This window comes from Herpailurus yagouaroundi, unplaced genomic scaffold, assembly GCF_014898765.1.
Source record: "Herpailurus yagouaroundi ecotype Mexico unplaced genomic scaffold, PumYag 182, whole genome shotgun sequence".
In the NCBI taxonomy this organism is placed as follows: domain Eukaryota; kingdom Metazoa; phylum Chordata; class Mammalia; order Carnivora; family Felidae; genus Herpailurus; species Herpailurus yagouaroundi.
In genome coordinates, this window is record NW_024412413.1 from 48,150,767 (window position 1) to 48,165,907 (window position 15,141).

General features: G+C 36.8%; 1 protein-coding gene across 2 annotated transcripts in view; it reads right to left on the bottom strand.

Annotated features, from left to right (window-relative positions):
* The window catches only part of FRS2 (fibroblast growth factor receptor substrate 2), a 113,246-nt gene that overhangs the window by 41,977 nt on the left and 56,128 nt on the right, over nt 1-15,141 (bottom strand). The gene's annotated exons all lie outside the window — the stretch shown is intronic.

Here is a 15,141-nt window from a genome sequence, read left to right on the forward strand (position 1 = left end):
GTCTGAGTTAGATATATGGTTACTGAGGCATTTTTACTTGTCTTTTTAAATGCTTTATTTTTTAAACATGATTTATTTTGATAAAACCATTGGGACCACCAAGTGTTGCACTAGGACCTGGGTAGGGACCAGAAGGACTTCGCAGAACAGCAACCTTACACCTTTCATACAGCATGCACCCTTGTGCAGATTCATTTAAATCTTATAGTGTGGTGAAGAAATGATATTTATAATGCTCCAATAGCGTTGGATTACTTAGCCGTGCTCTTGTCTGATATAGAAAAGAAACGTTTCGCATCATTTCAAGAAAATAATAATACTTTATTTTTTTATTTATTTAGAGAGAGAGTGTGCATGCATGTGCGCACAGGCTCACAAGTGAGGGAAAGGCAGAGAGAGAATCCCAAGCAGACTCCGCACTCTCAGCACGGAACCCGACATGGAGCTCCATCCCGTGAACTGTGAGATCGTGACCTGAGCCGAAATCAAGAGTCGGACGCCTAAATGACTGAGTCACCCAGGCACCCCAATATTTACTTTAAAATAACTAAATTCTCCAATCATAGACAAAGAATGGCTAAATAGATATTTTTTTAAAAGACTTATCTATATGTTGCCTACAAAAGACTCACTTCAGATCTAAAAGTGATGAGATGAAAAAGATATTCCATGCAAGTGGGAAAAAAAAAGAAGGCTGGTATGGCTATACTCCTATCAGACAAAACAGACTTTAAAACAAAAAGCATAATAAAAGAGTATTACATAATAATAGAGATCAATCCAACAACAGCATGTAACATTTATATACATTCATGGACTAGCATAGGAGCACCTAAATATAAAGAGAAAATATTAACAAGTCTAAAGACAGAAATGATGGCAACACAGTAATAGCAGGGAATTTTATATCCCACTTGTATCAATGGATAGATCATCCAGACAGAAAATAAAAGAAACATCACCCTTAAATGACACATTAGACCAAATGGATTAATAGATACACACAGAACATTCTACCCAAAAGCAGCAGAATACACATTCTCAAGTGCACAGGGAACGTTCTCTAAGACAGATCACATGGTGGGCCACAAAACAAATCTCAACAAATTTAAGAGGACTGAAATAATACCAAACATCTTTTTCAACTACATGGTATAAAACTAGAAATCAGTTAAGAAGAAAACTGGAAAAATCACAAATTTGTGACAATTAAACAACATGCTTCTCAACAGCCAATGGGTCAATGAAGACATAAAAGAAAAAAGAAAAAATACCTGGAGACAAATGAAAATGGGAATTCAACCATCTACAATTTATGGGATGCAGCAGAAACAGTTCTAACAGGAAAGTTTACAATGATCCAGGCCTCCTTCAGGAAACAAAAGAAATATCAATCTAATTTTATACCTCAAGGAACTAGAAAAAGAAGAAAAACAACAAAGCTCAAAGTTGGTAGAAGAAAATAATGAAGATCAGAGTGGAAATAAATGGACTACAGACTAAAAACCGACAATAGAAAAGATCAATGAAACTAAGAGCTAGTTCTTTGAAAAGACAGAAAAACCTTTACCTAGGGTCACCAAGAAAAAGAGAAGGCTGAAATAAAATCAGAAAAGAAAGAGAAGTTACAATAGATACCAGAAAAATACAAAGGATCATAAGACTACAATGGACAATTATAAGCCAACAAACTGGATAACACAGAAGAAATGGTAAATTTTAGAAACACAGCTTCCAAGACGAAATCATAAAGAAATATCCGAATAGACCAATTACTAGTAAGAAGATTGAATCAGTAATAGAAAACCTTGCAACAAACAAAAGTACAGGACAGACTTCACTGGTAAATTCTACCAACATTCAAATTAGATTTAACACCATTTTCAAGCTCCCAAAAAGCTGAAGAGGAAAGAAGCTTCAAAACTCATTTTACAAGGCCAGCATTCTGCTGTACCAAAACCAAAGACACAACAAAAAAAAAGGAAGTTACAGGCCAATATCCATAATGAACACAGATGCAAAAATCATCAACAAAATATTAGCAAACTGAATTCAACAATACATTCAAAGGATCATATATCATGGTCAAGTGGGATTTATCCCAACAATGCAAAGATGGCTAAAATCTGCAATCAACATGATACCCCACATAAACATGGCAACAGATGGACACCAAACTCACTGTGGCGATAACTCTACAGTGTATACAAATAATCAAATTATGTTGCACACCTAAAACTAATATATTATATACTAACTTACCTCAGTTAAAAAAAATTGAGGACACCTGGTTGGCTAAGTTGGTGGAACATGAGACTATTGATCTCAGCTCAGGGCTGTAAGTTTGAGCCCCATGTTAAGAACATAAAAATTATCTTAAAAAGTAAAATCTTTAAAAAAAGAAAACAAAAACAAAAAATGGGCGTCTGAGTGGCTGGCTCGGTTGGTTAAGCGACCGACTCCTGGTTTCCACTCAGATCATGATCTCAGTTTCATGGGCTCACGCCCTGTATCAGGCTCTGCGCTCACAGTGCAGAGCCTTCTTGGGATTCTGTGTGTCCCTCTCTCTCTACCCCTTCCCCACTCACTCTCTCTCTCAAAATAATAAATAAATTAAAAAAAAAACACACAAACCTTTTAAGGCTTAACTGAATTCTATGGCTGATTTTTGGCTGTAATAATCCTGTTTAATGTCACTAAAACCTTCCCAACTGAGTTTTTATAACTTCTACTACTGGGGCGCCCGGGTGGTTCAGTCAGTTGAACGTCCAACTTTGGCTCAGGTCATGATCTCATGGTCTGTGAGTTCGAGCCCTGCATCAGGCTCAGTGCTGACAGCTCAGAGCCTGGAGCCTGCTTGGGATTCTGCACCTCTCCCTCTCTCTGCCCCTCCCCCACTCACGCTCTGTCTCTTTCTCTCTCAAAAATAAACATTAAAAATAATTTTTTTATTTTATTTTTTTCAACGTTTATTTATTTTTGGGACAGAGAGAGACAGAGCATGAACGGGGGAGGGGCAGAGAGAGAGGGAGACACAGAATCAGAAACAGGCTCCAGGCTCTGAGCCATCAGCCCAGAGACTGACGCGGGGCTCGAACTCACAGACCGTGAGATCGTGACCTGGCTGAAGTCGGACGCTTAACCGACTGCGCCACCCAGGCGCCCCTAAAAATAATTTTTAAAAATAACTTCTACTACTATGTTCTTTCTTTTCTTCTTTCTTAAAGCCCAGTTTGTTTGCTTACTTGTTTTTATGGCTGAGTTTAAAAGTTATATGCAATGCTGGCTATTTTCCATTTGACCCTCCAGAGCCACTCTACTCTTTTTGTAGGAGCCTGACCTGCATGGAGCACCAACAGAACAGACTGGCTGTGGCTCCATTGCCTGCTAAAGCTTTTCTGATGGCCTCGATCAGGCAACCCTCTCCAGTAAGTATGGCTCTTGCGGGTTCAGGTAAACACTTCCTCCCCTGTTCCTTTCAAGACCTAGAAGTAGTAACAGCTTCATCATTACCTGCTCCTTTCCCTTAACCTGCCTACACTCTGCAAATAATCCCTTCACTGAATTCTTTTAGATTACACCTTGTCAGTGTCCTATTTTCTGCCAGAACCCCAACTGATACAAGTTGCTACTGGTGTTTCCAATACAGTAATTATATATTGCATTCTAACCAATGGAGAAAATACCTTATGAGAAAAGAGTCATGGTCATCAGATGACTCAGATGAATGAATAAACAGGTACTAGATGTTTCAAAACTGCAACATAACTTACTGATAAATTTTGCCCCTGAATTTCTTCAACATAAAAACATATTAATAAAACTACAACCAAATAATCTTATATTTTACTAATTAACATATGTAACTTAATAGTTATTTATTGTTTTAGCAGGTTTTTTAAAATCTTTTTTTGTGGGGCGCCTGGGTGGCGCAGTCGGTTAAGCGTCCGACTTCAGCCAGGTCACGATCTCGCAGTCCGTGAGTTCGAGCCCCGCGTCGGGCTCTGGGCTGATGGCTCAGAGCCTGGAGCCTGTTTCCGATTCTGTGTCTCCCTCTCTCTCTGCCCCTCCCCCGTTCATGCTCTGTCTCTCTCTGTCCCAAAAATAAATAAACGTTGAAAAAAAAAATTAAAAAAAAAAATAAATAAAATCTTTTTTTGTTAACGTTTTATTTTTTGAGAGACAGTGACAGAGTGCAAGCAGGGGAGGGGCAGACAGAGAGGGAGACACAGACCCCGAAGCAGGCTCCCAGGCTTTAAGTTGTCAGCACAGATCCCAACACAAGACTCGAACTCACCAAGTGCGCGATCATGACCTGAGCTGAAGTCAGACGCTTAACCGACTGAGCCATCCAGGTGCCCCACTTAATACTTATTTATAAAGATTACTTTTTAAAGTGGAGCTCAAAATGTATTACTTATTGGTCTGAATACTGACAGTTATTTCATGAAAAATGCTTTAAGTAATCTCTATGCCCAATGTGGGGCTCAAGCTCACAACCCTGAGATCAAGAGTCACATGTTCTACAGCCTGAGTCAGCCAGGGTGCCCTTATAAAAAATGCTTTACAATTTAGCATATTGGGGGGGGGGTGGGGGAAGGTGCCCGTGTGACTCAGTTGGTTTAGCGTCCAACTCTTGATATCCGGTCAGGCTGTGATCTTGCAGTCATGGGATGGAGCCCTGCATTGGGCTCCCTGCTGAACAGGACGTGCCTGGGATTTGCTCTCTCCCTCTGCCCCTCCCCTACTCACGAGTGTGCTCTTTCAAAATAAATAAACTTAAAAATTTAGCATATGGTGGCACAAAATTTCTCTTAGAAGTGGCTGTCAAAATGAGCAAGTATACGCACAAGACTTAGGTGGTACCAGGTGTCCTCCTTTTCATACTACATAAATTCAAAGACTCATTTGAGTTGCAGTTTTTATAGCAAATGTGATGCCCAAAGAGTCTAACTGGGCAAGTCAATGGCCTAAAAGTCATTACCCAATCTGTATCATTTCCTCCAAGCATTGTCACTCCTTGAAGTTTTACAGTCTTGGCAAAGACCTGGGTGAAGGTGAATAGACTTCTAGATTTATGTTAGATTTCGGATTCTAAATCTTTCCCAAGCTCTTTTAATTTTTAACCTTAAAAGATGCCAAACATTGATTAGTATTTTCTTTGAGTAACACCTGAATTACCCGTAATACACAATTCCAATACCAGTATCTTTGGTCTAAGTATTTGGTATTTCTTTGGTCTTGTTACTTGGTAGTTATTTCTGCTAAAAGAGGAGTATGATTACACAAGCGGAAAACATGAGTTTGGAACATCACAGGCTAGTGAAATGATTTAGCTATTAATTTAGCTTCTTCAAATATTTTCTTTCTTTACACTAGTTCACTCAAAAATCTGCTTAAAAATTCAAAGGGAAAGAGAACTCAACTTTTTCTTCTTACATCTATAAATAGACCAAAGGTTAAGCTAACCAAGTAAGGCTTAGTTCCTCCTATAGATAAGGCTGCAATTGTTTAAGATTGGGTTTGTTACCATGCACATTTTCAGTTTTTAATTAAAATGCTACAAATTAATATGTTTATTTTGTCAAAACTAGTATGTCTGTTAAGGGAAAATATCCAGTACATGCTTCTCCACCCCACCCTCCAACAAGAAAATAGGTGGGCTGGAGGCAATAAATACTGTTTTCCGAATATACAGCCCCAGTGACACTTGCTTTAGTAATAAAAAGATCACCAAAATCACCATTCAAGTGCCTAAGATAAATTTATTCTGAAAAAGAGAGGTATAGATTACTGTTTGAAACCAGTATCTCTCTTTAAATTATTAAAAATGTGTTAAGATTAAAACTAATGTAACATTGTGTGTTAATTTCACTCAAATAAAAAAATTAATTTAAAATGTGGTAAGATTATCTCGAATAAGAAAGGACTCTTAAGTAATAAATTATACATTCAAACGTATTGTCAGTATTTTTTAACAAAAATTTTGACTGGCTTGAAGCTTAAAAACTTAAAACGATAACAAAAGACTTAAGACCATAATAAATACAACCTTCTAACATTTGTGAGTAGGCATTCAGTTGGCATTAAATACAACAAAATAAATGTTAGGTCTGTTTATAAGAATCAATTATGCAATACCCTCAAGCAAATTGTTCTTTTACTAGATTTTTTTAAACTTGGGTTGCCTCCAGGAGTAATAGTATTTAAGAGTGAATATGAGCAAAAAATCTGGTAAAAGTTGTGAAGTACATGATTTCTGGGTTTAAAAATATACTTGCGGGACTCAGTTTTTTTTAATAAACCTTATTTTTTACAACAATTTCAGATTTGGGTAAAAATTGAGAAGATAATACAGAATTCCCATAGGCTCCACATCTGGTGTTATATATTAATAATACCTTACATTAGTATGGTACATTTGTTACAATTAATAAACTAATACAGATATGTAATTATCAACTAAAATCCATACTTTATTCAAATTTCCTTAGTTTTTATAGAATATGCTTTTTTTTTGTTGCAGGATCTTATTCAAGATACCATTATTATAATTAGCTATATCCCTTTAGGCTCCTTTTGGCTACAGTTTCCCAGATTTTCCTTGTTTTTGATGACCTTGACAGTTTGGGGGAATACTGGTCAAGAATTTTATAGAATGTCCCTCTACTGCAATTTGTTTGGTGTTTTTCTCATGATTAGATTGGCATTATGAGTTTCTGGGAGAAGACCAGGGAGAAAAATGCCTTTCATCACAGCGTATCCTTGGAAACATACTGTCAATATGACTTATCACTACTGACCTGGCTGAGGTAGTGTTCATAAGATTTCTCCACTGTAGTTACTCCTCTCCATCTCCTTTCATTAGTGTACTCTTTAAAAGGAAGTCATTATGCACAGCCCACACTCAAGGAGTGGAGAGTAATGTTCCACCTTGTTGAAGATGGGAGTATCAACACAAATTACTTGGAGTTACTCTGCACAGGAGATGTGTCTCTTCATTATTCATTCATTCATTCATTCATTCAACAACCTATTTATACCATATGGAGCCTTGAGTACTTATTTTATACTCTGGGTTATAATCCAATACAACTTTACACTTCAATTCTTGTTCAAATTATTCCACCTTTGACCACTGGGAGTTCTTTCAGTTGGCTCCTATGTCCCTTTGACATAGTCCCATCATTGTGAGTTTGTTTAAGCACATTCTTACTTTTCGGCACTACAAGATGCTCTAAGCTGATCTATATATTTCTTGCCCCAGTCCTTAAATCAGCCATTTCTCCAAGGAGCCCTGGTTCCTTTTAGTACAGAACTTACTAGAAACCAAGATCTGGAAACCAGGTGTACTCTTACTACTGGGATGTCACTGCTTCCAGGAGGGTCTGTTTTTAACTGAATTTTATAGTATTTGGGGGTAATTTGCATAACGAAATACAGAAATACATTCATGAATAGACTGTACTAGGCCTATGGAGTTTTAAAATTAGTTAATGCAACTATAGATGTATTTATCATCATTTAACAGATTTATTATGAAAATAATCTTAAAACTATAAAGGAGACCGAATTTTTTTAAATATAAAATTGGGGGGCGCCTGGGTGGCGCAGTCGGTTAAGCGTCCGACTTCAGCCAGGTCACGATCTCGCGGTCCGTGAGTTCGAGCCCCGCGTCAGGCTCTGGGCTGATGGCTCGGAGCCTGGAGCCTGTTTCCGATTCTGTGTCTCCCTCTCTCTCTGCCCCTCCCCTGTTCATGCTCTGTCTCTCTCTGTCCCAAAAATAAATAAAAACGTTGAAAAAAAAAATTAAAAAAATATATATATAATTGGGATACCACTTTTTTTTTGAAAAAGGAAAGGAGGACAAATGCATAATGTCAGAAATAAAAATGAAACATCATTGTGATCTGTAGGTCAGCAACCAGTTCACCAACTTTTTGGTTGCAGGATCCCTTTACACTTTAAAAAATTATTTTGAGGGGCATCTGGGTGGCTCAATCGGTTAAGCATCTGACTTCGGCTCGGGTCATGATCTAGTGGTTTGTGAGTTCAAACCCTGCATCGGGCTCTGTGCTGACAGCTCGGGGCCTGGAGCCTGCTTCAGAATCTGTGTCTCCCTCTCTCTCTGCCCCTCCCCCACTCATTCTCCCTCCCTCCCTCATTCTCTCTCTCTCAAAAATAAATACAACATTTTAAAAAAATTATTTGAGAATTTATCAGAGTTTTCCTTCAACTGGGTTCTTATCTATTGATATTTACCAAATTAGAAGTTAAATCTGAAAAATGTTTAATATATTTATTAATTTATTAAAAGAATAATAAACTTATGATATGTTAACATAAATAATAACTGTATGGGAAAAAATTAAAAACTTGATAAGAAAAGTTTTGTCTTGGATAAGACATAATTTTGCAAATGTCTTTAATGTATAACTTTATAGATGACAGCTGGATTCTTATGACTGATTCTGTGATGTACTATTTTGGTTAAAGTATATAAGTATATGAAGAAAATCTAGCCTCATAACAGAGATATAGCTGGGAAAGTGAATATTTCAATAATTATTTCAAGTAACTGTTGCTAGTCCTGATACTACACCTGAACTTAACAAATGGTAGTTTCCTGAAGTCTAGTTACTTCTATGGTTTCTAAAACCATATCAATGAACTTTTCACGTTCTATTGCATTAAAATTCATTGGTTTATCTAGCACTTTTACCCATATGTGATTTTGTATCATTATACATTGGTCATCTGGAAAATATTCACTGAGTTATTCAGGTATTCCAAACTGACACAATTCAGAATACAATATGACAGAAAAGAAAACCACATTCTTTATTATCATTAACCACTTCACAAGAAAAGCCTTTTCTATTTTTATTTTTGTTTACTGATTTTTTTTTTGAGGGGGGGGCACAAGTGAGATAGGGGCAAAGAGAAAGAGAGAGAGAATCACACAAGGGGCAGAGAGAGAGCCAGGGAGAGAGAAGTGGGGCTCACCCAAAGTGGGGTTCATACTCACCTGAGGGGGGGGCTCGAGCTCACGAACCGTAAGATCATGACCTAATTTGAAGTTGAATGCTTAACCGACTGAGTCACCCAGGCGCCCCAAGAAAAGTCTTTAGGTATCTGGGAAGCTATCAAGCTCCCGGTGTTAGATACAAATTTTCCAAAATTCTTTCTCTTTAATTTTTTTCTAATGTTTATTTATTTCTGAGAGAGAAACAGAGCGCAAGCCCCTGGGAGACGAGCAGAGAAAGAGGGAGACATAGAGTCTGAAGCAGGCTCCAGGTTGAGCTGGCAGTACAGAACCTGACACGGGGCTCAAACTCATAAACCGTGAGATTGTGACCTGAGCCAAAGTCGGATGCTTACCCAACTGAGCCACCCAGGCGCCCCAGATACTAAATTTCACTTGAAAGTTTAATTTTTTTTTAATCACTGGCTACAAATACAGCTGTTTTTCTTGAAGTGTTAGGCCCACTCAGTTCATTTTTGAGAAAAACAAATATCAAATACATAAGTTCAAGTAATCAGTTTGCCTATCCAGTTCTTTCAAGGAAAAAAAAAGGTACTCCAGAAAAAAGCAGCTAATTCAGCTCACAAATCAGTTGAGCAAGGACTTTTTCTGAAGACAACTATCATGCTTCAGTACACAAAAGGAATGCTTTATGAGTCCTTCTGTCACGCAGAATATTTTTTTTTATTTTTTTAATGTTTATTTACTTTTGAGAAAAAGAGAGACACAGAGCATGAGTGGGGGAGGGGCAGAGAGGGTGGAAGACACAGAATCCAAAGCAGGCTCCAAGGCTCTGAGCTGTCAGCCCAGAGCCCGATGCGGGGCTCGAACCCATGAACCGTGAGATCATGACCTGAGCCAAAGTGGGACACTTAACTGACTGAGCCACCCAGGCGCCCCTACATATCAACTTTTAAAGGGCAAAAAATCAACTGACCATTTAAAAACATGAAAGAGAATGTAAACAGAAAAACAATTACTACAAAATCAAAGAGTTGCAGTTCAAAATCCTTCCACTAAGAAAATTAAGCCCAGATAGTTTTATAGTCCTACCAAACAGTGAATGAACAACAAACAATTACAACCTTAAAAAAATTCTTCTAGAGAATGGAAAAAAAAAAAACACTTTCTAATTCATACCGAAACGCAACCAAGACAAAGGATGCTAACACCATCGTTAAAGACAGTCGTTTTAACATATGGTGCTGAGAAAACTGGATATCCACATGCAGAAGAAAGGACTTGGACCCTTACCTTACACTTTATATAAAAATTAGCTCATAATAAAGATCTAAATATAAGACCTAAAAGTACAATACTCTTACCAAAAAACCATAGGTAAAGCTTAATGACACTACTTCTATGCATCAAAGGAAACAATTAACAGCCTGAAAAGGCAACCTATGGAACAGGAGAAAATATGTGCCAATCATGTATCTGGTAAGAGTGTTAATACCTAGCATAAAGAACCCGTATGACTCGGCAACAACAATAACTATTAGAGTAACTTGATTAAAAAATGGACAATGGGGGGGCGCCTGGGTGGCGCAGTCGGTTAAGCGTCCGACTTCAGCCAGGTCACGATCTCGCGGTCCGTGAGTTCGAGCCCCGTGTCAGGCTCTGGGCTGATGGCTCGGAGCCTGGAGCCTGTTTCCGACTCTGTGTCTCCCTCTCTCTCTGCCCCTCCCCCATTCATGCTCTGTCTCTCTCTGTCCCAAAAATAAATTAAAAACGTTGAAAAAAAAAAATGGACAATGGAATTTGAACAGACATTTCTCCAGAGGAAATATACAAATGGTCAAAAAGCATATGAAAAGATACTCAATCATTAGGAATCAACATCACTAATCATTAAGGAAATGCAAATCAAAACCATAGTGAGCTATTACATCACAACCATTAGGATGGCTACTATTAAAAAAAAAAAAAACAGAAAATAAGTGTTGGCAAGGATACGGAGAAATTGGAACACTTGTGTATGGCTGGTGGGAATGTAAATGGTGTGGCTGCTATTAAAAAACAGGACTATAGTTCCTCAAAAAATTAAAAATAAAATGACCATATTATCAACAGTATCATTTCTGGGTCTATATCCAAAAGAATTGAAAGGGTGTAGAAGAGATATCTGTACATACATATTCATAGCAGCATTATTCACAACAGCCAGAAGGTGGAAGCAACATACTTGTCCACTGGCAGATGAACAGATAACAAAATGTTTATACACACAATGGTATATTATTCAGCCTTAAAAAGAAAATTTTGATACATGCTACATTATGCTAAGTGAAAAGCCAGGCACAAAAAGATAAATACGGTATGATTTCACTTATATGAGGTATCTAGAGCAGTAAAACTCACAAAAATAGAAAGTAGAATGGTGGTTGCCAGGACGATGGGAGGGGGAGATGAAGAGTGGTTAATGGGTATAGAGTTTCAGTTCTGCAAGATGAAAAAGTTATGTAGATTTGTTGCACAATAATGTGAATATACTTAACACTACTAAACTGTACACTTAAAAATGGGTAAGATGGTAAACTTTATGATAGGTGTTTTTACCACAACTAACATTTAAAAAGAAAGATATGTTAGGGGCGCCTGGATGGCTCAGTCAGTTAACCATCCAACTCTTGATTCTGCTCATGTCATGATCTCACGGTTCAAGAGTTCAAGCCCTGCATCAGGCTCCACACTGCCAGGGTGGATTCTCTCTCTGTTCTTCCCTTATATGTGCTCCATGAATGAGTAAATGAATGAATGAAAGTATGAATGAATGAGTGAGCAATATGTTGAAAATCCAACAGGGATAATGTAAGAAAAGAAAATTAAAAGCCAATCTGACTCATGAACACTAAAAATCCCAAACAAAATGTAAGCAAACCAGATCCAATAATTATGAAAAAAGAGAATCCACACTTGACTATATTGGGTTTATCCCAGGAATAGTTAACCTAATCTGAAAATCAATGTAACTGACTACATTAATAGATTAAGGAGAAAAAATTTTAATCATCACTGAAGTTATACAAAGGCCTTTCAATACAACATCTATTCATGATTTAAAACAAGAGTCCTAGCCAAGGAAGAATAGAATGAAACTTCTTTAATTTGGCAAAGACCATCTTTAAAAAAAATTTACAAGTTATCATGTTAAATGGTGAAATTTGAAAGCATTCCTTTTGAAGTCATGAATAAGGCAAGAAACAAAAATTTGAGTATCTGAGGTAGCTAAGATAGTACAGTAATAACTCAGGGGTAGACAAAAAGACCAAGGGTACAGAAGAGAGAGTACAGAAATAAAACTACCCACATATGAAAACTTGATTTGTGAGACAGGAAATTTCACATATCAGGGAAGAAAAGAAGAACTATTTCAATAAATAGCATTGAGATAACTTATTATCCGTATGAAAAAAGTGAATTCATGTCCCATATCTCTCAAAAAAATCAGTTACTAGGAGATTTGAGGATTAAATGTGAAAACCATAAAGCACTTAGTTGAGAGAATGTCATCAAAAGTTATCAAGGTATACCATGAGAATAACCAACTGAATTCAATACTCAAATTATTTTAATCTTTTAATTTCCCTCCATATTTTATAAATAAATCAATTAAACAGCAACCATGTCAAAGCAAGTAGACTATCTGATTAAGAATATAATGCTAATGTAATACAGAGCTGCCAATGTCCAATGACTTCACATCTTAAAGATATTACATATTTATATCTGCATTAAAGACCAACGTGTTATTGTCAGGATTTGTTAACAAGGAATTAAAACAAAAAAACAAAAAACTTCATGGTGCATTCAGTAGGTGTTTATATCAATATATGTGGCTATATCTCATTTCAAATATTAGCAATGATGTCCATGGTAAAATCTAAAAAGTGTTTCAGGTAAGTGGGCTTGTTAGTTTGACACTTCCCACTGCCCCTTGAATCGTACTTTTTACCAAATACCAGAACCTATCTTTGGATGCTTCAGGGAAGAAACACAATATATTAAGATAAAATCTCCCTTTGGAAGAGTAAGACTATATTTTAAAAAGGGGGGAGGGGAGAAATGGACCAAACAGACAACATATTCTTGGGACTTTCAAAGAATTCTGAAATTAAAAGTGCCCAAAATATAAGTACAATTACTTAATATTATATAAGTACAATTATTACAATTACAAGGACACATCTTTCACTTGGGGAACTATTAACACTGTATATATGACTGAAAGGATGAATTGGAAGGAACATTTATCCCAGGATAATTTTTGCTTTACAATACGGAAGTGTGTGTCCATCATGCAAAATAAATTCATTCCCATTTCATCCACCATCAAAACACCCTCCCCTTCACCCAAAACACACACATGTATACAAAGTGGACGTTTTCCATCTAAACTGTAAGCCTCTTGCTCACATGAAAACAAAATGATTTTAACCACACACAAGCTCTAGCACTCAGATTTGTAGTTTCTACATGCTGCCCACACAGCATTTTGTGAGCATGTGATTAGGAGGAATGATGCACAATCACACCACATTCCTTCCCTCAGCTCACACATCAAGAACTTGCCCTCTCAGCTGCATTCTTCTCCAAACAGCCATGGTCACCTTAGCAACCCAGTGCTCCTAATATGGACAGCTGGTCCATTTAAAGTCAGCCCTTCTTGGCAGGAAAAACGCTTGTTCTTCAAACTGGCGGAGAGAGGAGAGGTTTTCTTTTCAATACACATTACAGGGGTTGATTTAACTCGATCAGCACTTTTGTTCTGTGGCAGCAATTTGTGTCAAGTTTCAACCTATTCTGAGTTTTTGGTTTTTTGGTTTTGTTTTGTTTTGTTTTGTTTTAATCTGAAAGCAAGTGGCTAAAAAAAAAAAAGCAGCTCATATGGAATTCTTAAGAGTTTAACGTGAAACAAAGAGTATCTGAAATAACTATATTCTTTTATAAAAATGATAAAGCTATCCACATTTTCTAAAGTTGAAATTTACTTAAATTACATTTGAAGTCTTAATATACAATAATAAATCAGAGTTTTTTTCTGAGTAACAAAAACACTGCTAAACTTCAAAGTCCTATAACTCCAGTCTACTCAGTAGACTATGAGTCAATCTGTGTTCCTTCATCCCACCACCTACATGTGAAATCTCTCACAATCTTTCCACAGGATCAAATGTCAGCTAGGTATTGAAACCAAATGGTTAGCATATCCAAAAACACTGCAGACCTAGAACGCCCTAGGATAAAACTGGACTATTCAAAACCAAACTTGATCTGTACTTATACCACTAAAGCTAGCCTGAACCAAATTAAGTCACTCAAGATAAAAGACACAGGTTTATAACACAGTTTTCTTGATTTTCATACTACAAATGACTTGGGGGGAGGGAATTACTATGTACTGAAATATGTGAGATCAAATTCCTTGTTCCATTCCCACAAATTGAGGATTCTAATCTCCTATCCATCCAAAATTAGACACCAAAGTGTCTGTTTACCAATGTAAACAGCCATGTTCAAAACTTAACAATATCTAAATGTATAGTATTTGTTCTAAATTGGAAATATTTCTGAAATAATGTTCCACATAACAGTAGCCAACAAAATCCAAGTTAATTTGTTAAGTGCTGCTTTAGTGAACCTGAAGGTTAACTCAATCAATTACTCTCTGGCTATATTTTTGTTTGTATATGTGTGTGTTTTTTAAAACTTTTTAGGCTATGAGGTTCTTCCAGGTTAGAAAAATTTCTTTTAATTTAAAACTAGTAATTACATCTTCCATTTAGAGCAAAATATCAGTTGATAGGGAACCTAAAGCTAAGTCCACTTCTGGTTGCATCACTTGTAAAATGAGAATACTACACTATCTGTTTTACTTAGGCCATCTCTTAATATAACAAAGTGAGACTAATGAAATTACTATGCCATATAAAATACTCAAAAACGAATGAAACTAGAGAAAGAGATTATGTTATCTGATGTATAATTCTCTGAACTGTTACTTTTAAAAACAGTGTTCAACAATGCATGGGATACCAACTCAATATTAACTTCAAGAGTTGCTGGTTGGGGTGCCTGAGTGGCTCAGTTGTGTCTCCCTCTCCCTCTCCCTCTGC